Here is a 10,450-nt window from a genome sequence, read left to right as displayed (position 1 = left end):
CCAAGCGGTGCCACCACCGAACTAGGCGGTACCACCGCTGGCCAAGAAATCTGGGTCCGAATGGGCTGATCCATTCGGCCTAATTTGGGTCTTTCAAGGGCCCAATTGCCCCAAGATTAAGTTAATAGGATCACCTCCCATTTCTAACTTAATCATCATGCTAACTACGATATTTCTTAAGACATTTACTGTAACTTGCTCTGATGAGTCAATCGCTTCTTCCAGCGAGCTTCCGGCGAACTTCCGTCGATCGTCCGATGAACCCTCGGTGATGCTCCTACGGACTTTCGGCAAACTCCTGGACTTGCGACGATCCACTTGGCAAGTTCCGACGAGCTTCTTTTGGCAAGCTCCTGGACTTCCCGGATTTGTTCCCGCAGAACCTCCGACGACCGTCCGGACTTCGTCGAATTCTCGAACTCCCAACGTGATCATAGTCTTGACTCCGGCGTAACTCCTGCTGCATGTCTTACTTCCATTATAGTTAATCCTGCACATGTAAAACAAAACTTCGATCGAGACAATTAATCCTAAGCAATTAACCAAGTTGTCTGGCATGTCATTGGTCCCTCAACGCTTCGTCCGATTCTTCGGCGCATCGTCCTCTCCTGCGGCCTATTGCCCAATCGGCCAGTTGACTCCACAACTCCGATATTCTTGGTACAATACCCACTCTTCTTGGCCCGATGCCCGAGTCCATGGCCCGAAGCCTTCTTTCGATACGTCGACCGATCCACCGGCCCGACGTCCAATCTTCTAACATGTTCCTCCGGCACAATATGATATTTCCTGCTTTAATTGTCTCATCCTGATTGAAGCATCCTGCGTCACTCAAAATGCATATTAAATCATAAACATAAATCAAGTGGTTTCATCATCAAAATACGAGATTCAACAATCTCCCCCTTTTTGATGATGACAACCACTTGACGACGGAGTTAACCTTAACTCCCGGAGTTTAAACAAACTCCCCCTATCAATATGTCATATTGATAGAAACTCTTAGATTCAAAACTCCAAGCAACATGTCATCATAAACTTATGCATAACTTGTCATGTCATCAACATACTTCTCCCCTTTTGTCATCAACAAAAAGGAGAAGTACAACTATTCTTGTGTTTGTGATATAAGTTCAACTCATTGCATGAAAAACATAATATCAGGTTTTATCATCATGCAGTTTTGAAGCTAGAAAATTTATCAAGTATTACATCATGCTTAGCACATTCAAGCTATCAAGTTTTAGATATGCAAGTTTTATAACATATAAGATAGCACTTTTGTTTCTTTTGAGATAGCAACTTCTACATCATGCAAGCTAGCAAATTAGAGATGTTCAAGAAGGCAACTCTTGCTTCTTGAAATATGCAAGTTGAAAGCTAGCAAATTTTTGCTTCCTTTGTAATGTTTGAGCTCGCAATTTTGCTTCCATTGCAAAGTGCAAGTTAGCATGCTTTGCATCTTGAGATAGGCAAGATAGCACATTTTTGTATTTTCTTGAGATTTCAAGCTACCAATTCTCGGTGATGTTCAAGATAGCAATTTCTTCTCTTTTGAGAATCGCAATTTTTGCTTTCTTCTTGAATTGTGCAAGCTAGATATCTCCCCCTTAGTCATTGTCAAAAAGAAGGGAATACCCTTTATGTCAATTTCTAAATCATGACAAAGGTGAGTAATCATTCTTATTTTAAAATTCCATAATTGAGATAAACCTTGAATTCAAATTAAGACAATTTTAATCATGATTCACATCATTTGTAATACATCACATAAAAAGCATAAGTATTGCATGCATCATTTTAGCAACAAATCGTAGCATTTCATCACATGACAAGATATCAACAAGTAAAATTACGATGCAAGTTCTTGATATCTTAACATAATGCAAACATGGCATATGGAAATCATAGCATTTCAATTATCAATTTACCATATATTTCGATGCAAGCTTTTTTTTATATCTTAACATAATTCAAATTCAAATATGACACTTATAGCATCAATTCATATATTTCTCATTCAAATATGGCACTCATAGTATCAATTCATATATTTCTCCCCCTTTGTCATCAACAAAAGGAGAAGTAGCTCTAGCTATTTTAAAAGATATGCAAGTTTTTGTAACAAGAAGCTAGATTTTCATCACAACATATAAGCACAAAAGCATAGCAAGATTCTTAAGTTCAATCATGGCAATTCAACACTCCCTTCTTGTGCAAGATTGCACTTTACTTTTCTTTGCATGTTCTAACTAGCAAAAGCTTTCTCCCCTTTGTTTTTGTCGAAAAGAAGGGAAGAGTACAAGCTGGCCAGCATTTACCTTGAGCTAGCAATCTTTCTCCCCCTATGTCATTGCCGAAAAGAATGGAGAAATCAATGGTAAAAAAATTTTAATCATTATACAAGCCATATTACAAAATCATGTCATGATATCAAGAAAATTCAACAAGGACATGATTCATTCGACAAATCTTTTTAATAGAGCAAAAGAATTATACAACCAAGGATCATGATTAAAATATATCAATATCATAGATCAAGTCATGATTCATGATTCATCATAAAGCAAATTAATTTTCAGTCATCATATAAGGCATTTAAATAATTTTTGAAACATAGGAGAATGATTAATTTAAGCATGCAATGTTTCAATCAAATTCAAGTCATGAATACCAATACTTTCATATTGTGAGTATCAATTCATGAATACCAAAAGATATTATTTGTGATTCCAATTTTGCAAGATCAAGATTATGATTTAGATAAAACTCATTCAAATCAAATTATTAACTTGAAACTCATAATCAAGTCATCAAAATCAATTTCGAGATTCACAAAATATTATGAAATCATTAATCTCGATCAGATAGGAAAAGCATTTTTTAAGTGATTCTTTTTCATCTAAGCATGCCTTAGTCTTTATATGCTAAATCAAGATAAGCATGAAAGTTCAAGACGTAAAGGCAAAATCTTATAAAATAACTCATCAAGCAAGATTTTAAACATCTATTTTCAAGCCATATAAAGAGTAAGTCAAGGATTCAATTATCTCATGTCATGAATTCCAACAGACATCTCAAATTATCAACATCACATTAAAAAGATATTTCAAAAAGATATATTGATAAGTGATTCATTTGTATCATTTCATTCACTCAGAAGATTCTCCTCTTTGGTAAATAAATCTAGGAGAACAAAATGAATTAAGGGAGATATAACATGATTGAAGCATTGAACATGATTCGTATTTAAAATGTGTCTCATGTCATAAGTATGAATCAAGCATTTGTGAAATCCGAAATCATCCTCAAAGTCACATTCAATAAATTCATACATGATAAGCATAGATTTATTTAAAGTCGATAAGATAGAGGATCGCATTTCGTTTTTATAAATTTCTATTCATGTGATTTGCTTCTTATAAGCATGCCTTTACCTTTAATAAAACAAGTGTCAACATTTAAGACGGAAAGGTAAATTTTATAAAACAAATCATCAAGCATGATTCCATGATAACATTCTTTTAATATCTTGATATTCATCATTAAGTATGATTTCAAAAAGTATGTTCAAGAGAAATCATTAAGACCAAATGCATGATACACTCATTTATTTTCAAAATATTCATCATGTTTATTTTCATGAGATTTACAAGATTGGTCAAATAAATTCATTAATTTTCCTTTTTAAAAAATCAATAAAGTTGGAAAAATAAATTTTTCAAGAAGAAACCTTTCCACTTTTTAGTTGTTTTAATTCATGTGATTTATTTCATACATGCATGTTCTTTTCTTTTATGCCAAATAAAAATATGCATCAACGTTTAGGATCGAAAAATGAATTTCGTCATAAAAACCATCAAGACCAGATTATCATGTATAACTTTTAAAATCTCATGCATAAAATCATCAATCATGGTATCAAAAATATTTAATATTTTCATTACATCATTATGCATTAGTTAATCAAACATGATACCATTCAACATTGTTAATCAAACATGATACCCATTATTACTTCTTATCCACATATAGCATGATTTCATAAGGTATTTTTTAATTATTTTATTTATCATAAACATGTAATTTTCATGAATATTTTTAAAATTACTAGAATGATAAGCATGATTCCTAATTTTTGCATTTTCATTATAACACATGTAATTTTCAAGAAAATTAATTCTAAACAAAAAAAAGAAAATGCATCATGAAAAATATCAAGTAATTTCAAAATAAATTAAGGGGGTTTTGATTACCTCATCGTTGAATGTCCTTAAGGCATAGTTTGCCACCTTGCCTTTCTTGATTTTCTCCTCGTCTTCGGAGGAGCTCGATTCATCCCAAGTTGTGTTCTTTTTCTTGCGTTCAAAGCAAGTAGTTCCATTCATTTTGCTTTTTAATTTTTGTTTTATGAACTTTTTAGATTTCATTTGTAGTTCTTGTTCACCATCACTTGAGCTTATGCTCGAGTGGTCTTCAAATGTTCTATGTCCCAAATCCTTCCTGTTATTTGTAAGGTTGTTTTATTCATCATATGCATTGTGCACCATTTCATATGTCATCAACGAACCAATTAGTTCTTCAAGTAGAAAAATATTTAAATCTTTTGTCTCTTGTATTGCGGTTATTTTAGAATCCCACCTTTTTGGAAGGGATCTTAAGATCTTGCTTACGAGATCAAAATTCGAAAAAGATTTACCAAGAACTCTTAGATTATTGACGACATCCGTGAAATGGCTGTACATGTCACATATAGTCTCGCTTGGTTGCATTTGAAAAAGCTTAAAATCATGCAATAAAATGTTAACTTTCGAGTCTTTGACTCTACTAGTTCCCTCGTACGTAATTTCAAGTGTTCGCCAAATATCAAAAGTCGTTTTGCACGTAGAAATCTAATTGAACTTATTTTTGTCCAAAGCGCAAAATAAGGCATTCATAGCCTTTGCATTTAAAGAAAAATATTTCTTCTCAAAATCCGACCATTCGTTCATCGGTTTAGAGGGAAGTTGAAAACCTCTTTCAACAATATTCCATAAATCCAAATTCATAGAAATTAAGAAAACTCTCATTTGAGTTTTCCAATAAGTGTAGTCCAATCCGTTAAATAACGGTGGACAAACAACCGATAAGCCCTCTTGAAAGCCATTAAGAGTTATTTTTCTCAAGTGTAAATCCGAAATGAGAAATACCGGGCTCTGATACCAATTGTTAGGATCAAGAGCACTAAGAGGGGGGGGGGTGAATTAGTGCAGCGGAAAACTTTCGACATTTAAAACTGCGTTCGTACGATAAAATCGTTTCCAACGTAAAACTGTTTTCGGAAACTTAACTTGAAAGCAAGTTCGTAAAGGAGTGTAGCAAAAGTAAAGAGGAAGTAAAGCACATATGGAGGTTTGCAAAAGGTAAGCAGCAAGAATAAATGCAAACTAGAGAGCACCGCAATTTTAGAGTGGTTCGGTCAATCTTGACCTACATCAACTTTTGGCTTCCTCCTCCGACGAGGTCACCAACGTCCACTAGAGGCCTTTCTTCAATAGGCGAAGGCCAACCACCCTTTAACAACTTCACTCCTTTGGATGGGCTTAGGAGACAACCCTTACAGAATTTCTCTCCTCTCTTGAAAGCTCAAAACTTGGAAGAAAAGAGGGAGGAGAACTTCTAGCCTTTACAACACTTTTGAGCTCTAAAAATCACAGAGTAAGATTGGATTTTCGGTTTCTTTAGTTGCCCTTTCATGCAGGAAAGTGTGGGGTTTATATAGGCCCAAAACTGGTTTGAATTTGGAGCTCAAAAGTGTCTTTTCCCGGATTTCCTGGGTTCTAGCGGTACTACCTCCTGATTGGGGCGGTACAACGGCCTAGCAGCTCGGAGACTAAGCCTCTGGGCAGTGCCATCGTCTGACAGGGGTGGTTGCACTGCCCAGTCTCGCTCGAAAACTGAGCCCAAGCGGTGCCACCGCTTGACTAGGGCGGTTGCACCGCTTGGTAGAGCTCGGAGACCGAGCTCAAGCGGTTCCACCGCCTGTCAAGGGTGGTTGCATCGCCCAGCCTAGCTCGGAGACTGAGCCATAGGCGGAATCTAGGTCCGAATGGGTTGATCCATTCGGCCCAATTTGGGTCTGTCAAGGGCCCAATTGCCCCAAGATTAAGTTAATGGGATCACCTCCCATTTCTAACTTAATCATCGTGCTAACTATGATATTTCTTAAGACATTTACTACAACTTGCTCCGATGCATCAATCGCTTCTTCCAACGAGCTTTCGGTGAACTTCCGTCGATCATCCGATGAACCCTCGGTGATACTCCTGTGGACTTCCGGCAAACTCCTGGACTTGCGACGATCCATTTGGCAAGTTTCGACGAGCTTCTTTTGGCAAACTCCTAGACTTATCGGATTTGTTCCCGCAGAACCTCCGACGACCGTTTGGACTTCCGTCGAACTCTCGAACTCCCAACGTGATCATAGTCTTGACTCTGGCGTAACTCCTACTGCATGTCTTACTTCCATCGTAGTTAATCCTGCACATGTAAAACAAAACTTCGATCGAGACAATTAATCCTAAGCAATTAACCAAGTTGTCCGGCATGTCATTGGTCCCTCGACGCTTCGTCCAATTCTTCGACGCATCGTCCTCTCCTACGGCCTATTGCCCAATCGGCCAGTTGACTCCGCAACTCCGATATCCTTGGCACAATACCCGCTCTTCTTGGCCCGATGCCCGAGTCCACGACCAGAAGCCTTCTGTCGATACGTCGACCGATCCACCGGCCTGACGTCTAATCTTCTGACATGTTCCTCTGGCACAACATGATTTTTCCTGCTTTAATTGTCTCATCCTGATCGAAGCATCCTACATCACTCAAAACGCAGATTAAATCATAAACATATATCAAGTGGTTTCATCATCAAAATATAAGATTCAACACTCCTTACTTTCCTTTTTCATGCCAAGTTTTAAAGAAAAAAAAAAAAGGAGGGGGAGAAGTTGAAGGAAGCTATCTCTTTAATATTTATAACTTTTAATATGAGAACTTTTGAATGATACCATATCGTAAATACTTGAAATATAATTGGTATATAAATTAAAATGTGGCATGAATTTTTACCATACTTGCATTATTGAATCGTTCTCCTTTCTGTTGATAATAAAGGGAGAGAAATAATAGCAAAATATGATAAATTGATGACAAATGTATGCAATATATTTCATCATATATACTTGAAATGTTTGCTTGATAAATTTTCTTCATTATGATAAGATATCTAGAGCTTAATTTGCTATTTTACAATTGATATCTTGCCATAGAATGATGAATTGCTATCTTTGTCATCTTTCATATTTGAAATATCATACTTGAAAATGGATGTCATGCCTTGACATTATTTTGAGAATGTTAGATCATGATAGTAATCATGATGTGCATGTTAATAAGTTTAAATGAATCTAACTTATAAGTTTGATACTTGAATTCAAAAGCTTTGAATTCAAGAGTGTCTTTTCTCAAGTATGACATATAGATAGGGGGAGTTAAGGTTAACTCCGTCATCAATTGATTGTCATCATCAAAAAGGGGGAGATTGTTGAATCTCGGATTTTGATGATGAAGTCAATTGTAATTTGTTTGATCTAATCCATATGTTGAGAAAAGTGTGCAAGATTAACAACGATAGCAGTAAGACATAAAGCAGGTGTTGTGCCGGAGTCAAGATTGAGATCACGTTGGGAGTTCGAGAGTTCGTCGAAAGTTCGGACGTTCATCGAAAGTTCTACTGGAACCAACCGAGAAGTCTAGGAGCTTGCCAAAGAAGCTTATCGGAACTTGCTAAGAAGATCATCGTAAAGTCCAGGAGCTTGCCGGGAGTCCATTGGAGCATTGCCGAGAGATCATCGAAAGTACGCTAGAAGCTCGTTGGAAGAGCAATTGACGCACTGGAACAAGAAGAGCTGTGATCATATCTTAATTATCGTAGTTAGAGTGTAAATTAAGTTAGGATTGAGAGGTAATCCTACTAACTTAATTAGGGGCCAACTAGGCTCTTAATATGGCTGATTTGGGTCAGTTTGAACAGCCTAATCAGCCCTTGAAAACATGGTTGGCGGTGGCACCGCCCAGAAGACCCAGTCTCCCAAGTGGTTTAGGCGGTGGTACCGCCCAAACTGGGAGGTGGTACCGCCAATAGTTATTGCTGCCAACGGTGGTACCGCCCCTATCAAGCAGTGGTACCACCAGAACTCGGTCTCCGAGCTCTATCAGGTAGTGGTACCACCTAGATTGAGCGGTAGTACTGCCCAATATTAGTTGTCAAGCGGTGGTACTGTCTAGTAATGGCGGTGGTACCATCAGGACCCCGAAAATCCGGGATTAGACACTTTTTAACTCCATTTTCTACATAAAAACATTGAGATAATCTTGAGTTATTGGGGTGTAAAAGTATTATAAACAAATGCTAGAGTTCTCCTCCTCCCTTTCTAAGTTTTGAGATCATTCAAGAGAGGTGTGAGACTTGTAAGGGTTCTCTCCTAAACTCGTGAAAAGGAGAAAGTGTTGTAAGAGGTGGTTGGTCTTCACCTATTGAAGGAAGGCTTTTAGTGGATGCTAATGAACTCGTCGGAGGAGGAATCCAAAAATGAATGTAGGTCACATTAACCGAACCACTCTAAAACTTGGTTTGCATTTACTTTGAGCAATTTACTTTTATAACAAATTGCCTCTTCTTCTTACTGTGCTTTTACTATGCCTATGTCTTACATACGCTTTCAAGTAAATACCTTGTGAGATCACTTTTAATCGTACGAAGATTTTACAAAATCGACGCTTTTCATTTGTGCAATTTACATTACTACAAATCTCTTTAATCTTCTCTTACACTTTTACGAAAAGCTTTCAAGTTCAAATTATCTATGAAACGGATTAAATCAAAATCATTTTTGTCGGAATCGATTTTAATCGAAATAATGTCTTTCGAATTCGGAAAGTTTTCCGCTGCACTAATTCATCCCCCCTCTTAGTGCCGCTCTTGATCCTAACAGCTTACCCTTTTTGATTTCAAGCACAAATACAAACCCACTTACATGATATATTTCTATGTTTCAAGGCTAATAAAAAGTCTTACAAATATGTTGATAGTTTTTAAATGAATGAGACTCTTATTAATCAGAGAATAAAAAAATTAAAATTTTCTTTTCGTGTAATACATACTGATCGATAAACTATGATTTCTATTTGTAGTATTTTATATATTAAAGAGGGTAGCTTTTCTTTAAAATATCATAGTACTATGATATCTCCCCGTCATTTGCTGATTTATGTTTTGAATTCTCGAATTCAAATAATTCAACAAGGGCTGAGTATTGATAAGCAAATTTTCAATGTCAAGCTAGTCTGGTTATCCTCATTAAATCTGTTTTTGTGACTTCCCCGGTTCATATGTTAGCAATTTCTTGGATGTCTAAATCTGTTCTGAAATGTATTAATAAATTATCTAGGCATTTCTTATGACACGAAGGCCATAATAACCATGGTTATATCTTCTTTCATGGGACACTTTCACTGCTCGAAAGGAGAAGGATAACCTTGATATTTAAAATCTTGCTTTGATGACTACTATTTTGCAGGCTACAAGTATCCACAGCTACTCTATAGTATTTGGTGTCAAGTGGTGTATGCTAAATATGGTTACGTGTCTTCTTAGCTGATTAGCCATACTTTTAATGGTAGTGGGTCATAGACATTATTTTTGCGGGGAATGCATAAGCTTCATTTCGATTTTTTTCTTCCTTATGAGTGATGGTTTTTCTATCAATATTTTCTATCGTAATTAGATTTTTGATATGTCATTGTCTTTCAAACCCACTTTCGTTAATATAGAGTGTGTGAATGAGTTTTCTATAGTTTCAAGCTTGATTTCTGATCAAAAGTGGGATTCTTCTAAACTACATTAGCTTTTTGTTCCTATGATTGCTTATATGATTTTGAGGGTTGATTTATTGGATGTACTTGAGGATGACAAATGGGTTTGGATCTCTGATGTAAAAGGACAATCATCAACTAGGCATATATATGCTTTTTAACCTCTAGTATACTGTTGGTCATTTATAATGTTTTGACCTTAGCTTATGGAAAATATTGGTCATTCCTTATTCTGTTTGTTTTTGTTGAAAGTTGCTTCATGGCAGTTATTGACTTCTTAGTATTTTGCTCACCTTGGTTTTATGGATGTGAAACTCTGACTATTTTATGATGGTCACACTGATGATTTATTTCGCTTATTTCTTGGCTACCAATTTATCTATTCTATATATTTAATCCTCAAATATAAGCTGGATATCTCATTTTGGTTCTATGGTCAACGATACACTGATGCTTGGCTTACGGAAGGATAAAATATAGGTAAACATTCTTGTTTATAACCATTAGAGCAATTATTGCATATACCTTTTGGTTAATT

Source organism: Musa acuminata, chromosome BXJ1-5 (assembly GCF_036884655.1).
Source record: "Musa acuminata AAA Group cultivar baxijiao chromosome BXJ1-5, Cavendish_Baxijiao_AAA, whole genome shotgun sequence".
Lineage (NCBI taxonomy): Eukaryota > Viridiplantae > Streptophyta > Magnoliopsida > Zingiberales > Musaceae > Musa > Musa acuminata.
This window is presented reverse-complemented; position numbering follows the sequence as displayed.